This window comes from Psammomys obesus, unplaced genomic scaffold (assembly GCF_907164565.1).
Source record: "Psammomys obesus unplaced genomic scaffold, mPsaObe1.curated_primary_1811, whole genome shotgun sequence".
In the NCBI taxonomy this organism is placed as follows: Eukaryota; Metazoa; Chordata; class Mammalia; order Rodentia; family Muridae; genus Psammomys; species Psammomys obesus.
Genome location: NW_026585685.1, coordinates 2,931,578 through 2,936,143, shown reverse-complemented (window position 1 = coordinate 2,936,143; position 4,566 = coordinate 2,931,578).

Genomic DNA, 4,566 nt, shown 5'->3' with positions numbered 1-4,566 from the left:
CTTCTTCTTCTTCTTCTTCTTCTTCTTCTTCTTCTTCTTCTTCTTCTCTTTCTGTGAGATGGGGTCTCACTATGTAGCCTTAACTCTTACCTAAAACTCACTATGTAGTCCAGGTTGACCTTGAACTCATAGAGATTGCCTGCCTCTATCTCCTGGATGCTAGGATTAATGGTATGCACCAAAACATCCAATCTCCTCCTTTTACTTTTACTTCAATTTGGCCAAGTTTTAGACTTCAATTAGTCAATGAAACTTATGAAGGTATTTTTGTAGATGGGATCAAAGTCCAGACAAGTGTTGTTTGTTTTTTTTTTTAATAAAGCAGATTATTTTCTATAATTAGTATAAGTCTGACTTCATAATTTGAAAGGATTTAAGATGAGAAGGAAGCTTCCTATAAGAGAAAGAAATTCTTCCTGTGGCCAGCAGCTTTAGCCCAAGTTCCAGTGTGCCCTCCTGATAACTTGCCCTGTGGATTTTGAAGGATGAAAGGTTGTATTGCTTGGGGGAAGGAATATGCTATCTATACTTTCTATAAAAACCCTTTATACTTATGCTCTTAAACTAATTTTAGAAATAATTTTAAGTCTCTTATTTAAAATGTTTCCAAAATAAGGGCATTCAGTGAATTTTGAAATTAAATGTTTTAAATATTTGAACCCAATGCATTTTGATTAATGTGCAAGGTAAGTGACTTAGAGAAGACATTTAGCTATAATAGCCAAATGTCAATAAAGCCAGCATGCGTCACCCATGCCACGTGATGTCTCGGCTGTGGACATCCTCTCACCTATGGCGGTCCTGAAAGCCACCAGCTGGGTTGTATCTCAGTTCCCATTCCTCAAATAAGCAAATCAACAACAGCAACAATGAACTGGACACACTAAGCTGAAAGGCAGAATGTTGAACCGCAGAATTACAAAATGTTAAGAAATTAACCCACTGTATTCTTGTAAGATTAAAAAGAGATTAAAAAATTATTATTGACTGAAATAGTTGTAGGGTGTGAGGATGTGTGGGAGGGGCATGGGGCATGTGTGTGAGATAACAGCCAGAGTAGGAAATCAAGTAGCTTTCTCTAGCACTCTGCGCCTGATTGCCTTGAGACAGGCTTGTAATGGAAGTTTGGTTTCTTCTTAAACAAAACAAAACTCAGTTAATGTTATCTAAATATGTTTTTGTTTTAATTCCGAGTGTGGGATTTTAGTTTGTCCACAGCTGATAACTGCCTGCTTCAGGGTGTAGTCTTTGCCGCAAGGTAACTGCCTGCCTTGGTCTAGGATCCGGAGGGATATAAATATGAGAGCCCAGAAAGAGAAGGTGTGGTATTTTGGAGAGTTGAGAGACAGACGGTGTGGCAGCATGGAGAGACAGTGAGAAACGTTTCAACGCAGTGTCTTGGAGGAGACTGCTTGCTGTGATTGCTGTGGTTCTTTGGTATAGCCCCAAAGAACCCATCAACCTAAACAGCTGGGAGAAATACAAGGGTCTATGCCCCTTCTCCCCTCTAAGCTTCTCTCTCCTACCTAGGATTGGGGGTTTGGAAGGGAGAGGTTTTAAGGAACCCCAAATAAAAAAGAGATTAAAAATGATTGATTGCAACACAGGGGCTCTCACTGAACCCTAAGATCACATTATTGTTTTGACTGGGCTGGTTGACCAGAGAGCTTGTTTTATTGTGATATGTGATCCAGATGTTTGGATAGAACCTTCTGGAGATGATTGTTCTATTATGTTTTCTGTTGCTGTGATAAAGACCCATGATCAAAAGCAATTGGGCATTTTTATTTCATCTTACATTTCCAAGTGATGGTCTGTCCTTGAAGGAGGTCAGGATGGAAACTCAAGACCAGAATTTGGTGGCATGAACTGAGGCACAGGCCATGGGGGAATGCTCAGCTAACTTTCTTGTAGAGCCTGGGCCTACTTGCCTACTTGCCTAGGAATGGTGTGTTGGTTTGAATGAGAATGGCCCCCACACACTCATATGCCTGAATACTTGGTTCCCAGTTGGTAGAACTGTTTGGGAAGGGTTAGGAGGTGTGGCCTTGTTAGAGGAAGTGTGTCATGGGGTCGGGCCTTGAGGGTTCAAAAGCCTCTGCTATCTCCAGTGTGCTCTCTTTCTGTGTGTGGATCAAGATGTGGCCTCTCAGCTGTTGCTGCCACGATGGACCCTAACCCTTTGAAACCATGAGCCAAATTAAATGCTTTCTTTTATGAGTTGCTTTGGTCATGGTGTTTTGTTGCAGCAACCAAAAAGGAATGCGTACAGATGGTACTACCCACAGCAGGCTAGGCCAGCCTGATGGAGGCAGTTCTTCAGTTCCCAGGTATGTCAGGATTAGCCACCAGAAATATGCTCAACAATATAAATATATTAGCCTGTTACATAGCAACCTTATATTGCTAATCCTTAACTAGTAAGCTTTTAAAATGTATTCCCTTTATGTTTCAACACTGAGAACAGTTAGTGGGCCTTCTATCTCTATCTGAACGTTCTCCCTCACCCAAACACACTTAAAAGAAAAATCATTTGAGAGTTCCAGCATGATGACACAGCTGATTGAGTAAAGGTGCTTGTGACCAAGCCTGATAACCTGAACGTCATCTCCAGGACTCACGTGGGTAGAAAGAGAGAACTTAACTCCCACAGGTTGTCCCTCTGATCGCCATCCGCACCACCTGCCAGGTGCAGATGAGGACGCTGTCTCACAGCTCACACTCTGTGTGCATGCACGCAGCCACTCGAGGCAAGCCCAAAGGAAGCTAACTCAATGAATATGACAAAACGCGTTCTGATCATCTGGGAATGAGCGATGGCCTGTGTGCCTTTCTTTTTAGGGCCTTCTGCGTCTATTTCCTGAGACAGGGACAGGGCCAGAGCGTACCTATCATGTCAGGAGATTAACGCTCCTATCGACCACAGTTTAAGGGCGGTGATTTGATGTGCTCAGACAGAGCGTGTGCTGTACTACTTAAATTATTTTATTTACATTTCTTATACCTCTTCCCTTCACCCCAATCCCTTCCAATACCCCAATACTGGGTAGGAGAGAAAGGTTAGTGGGGAGAGGGGGCAGGCTTCTCTTTAGCTATTTCCTGCTGGCTAGAGCCGTTGGGTTCCTTAAGGCTGGTCTAGTCTTCCTTTCAGGATATCTCCAGCTTCTCATCCAGCTGTGTCAACAGCAATCAGGAGCAGCAAGGGGGAGTACCAGCAGCCTTCTTCCTTCTTGGAGCCTCCCAACACTCTCTGCATTCTGCCATTTATTCCCTCTTCAGAGTCCTCAGATTTAAACTGTCTGTAGCTGGCAAAGGGCCCCCCTCAGAGCCTGCACCAGGCCAATAGTTTGCTGCTGTGAACAATTTGAATCAGTCCTATATCCTGGGATCAAAACAAAAACATGTTTACAGCCACAAGAAGAGCATACAGAAGTGCTGAACTCAAAGATAAGAATGTATGAAATGTCAGTGATGTGAAAGCTACCTATGGCCTAGAAATTCCCCAAAATACGTTGAGAACACTTAGAAAATGTTAAAAGAGCTTTGAAACAAACAAACAAACAACTCATACAAATTAGGTGGTTATGGCCACTTTCTATCAGTTTTGTTTGTTTATATGTATGCACAGGTGTGTGGGTGATTATTTATAATACACTTATTGTAAGCATTGTGTTAGAGTGCTAGATTTCTTCACTTAAACATATTACTATATAATAAGTGGGCACATACATGGTGTGCAGAGACACAGCCACATGCTGGTTAACTTACTATTTCATTGAGAAGAAAAGCCTTCAGATAGGCATGCTACACTCTAGAGTTATGGAATGCAAGGCCAGGCTGGGGAGACGTGGGTGGAGCTTTGCCAATCACAAGTCTCTGTGGTCAGGGCTGGACAGCCACCTTGTGACGTTTACTGGAAAGAACTTAACTTTCTTCCTGGCTAGTACAGTTTGTTGCCAGTTACCAATAGCTTGCAGAGATCAGGAGTCAAATAAGAGAGGGAGAAAAAACAGCCGTGTTGATACAAGGTACCATTATCCCGAGTTCCCAAGAGACCGGGAACGCAGAAGTCAACAACAGAGACTGGGAAACATTATAGGCTCTTGTTTTGAGCCGGAGCCCCAGGTGGTAGGAAGGACAAGAGGAGCTGGTTGTTTCTGTTTTTTGTTTTTCCTTCATCGTCTCTCTTATTGATTAAAAATGAATGTGATTTTAGAATAGAATCTATTTACCGTCTGGGTTGTCCATTTTTGGTTTTATAGTTGCTTACAACATACAGAATGTCTAGCACATTAGCATTTATGTGTGAATTATAAACACACATGGGCTGCATTCTTCTTTCTTTCTTTTCTAAACTGAAGTTGTTTAGGGCTGGGGAGATGGTTCAGCAGTTGAACACTGACTGTTCTTACAAAGGACAGGGTTTTTGCTCCTAGCACCTACATGATGACTCAACCATTTACAATTCCAGTTTCTGGGAGTTTGGTGTCCTCATCTGACCTCCATGAGCACCAGGAACATCCGTGGTGCACAATAAAATGAAATCAAATAAATATTTTAAAATAT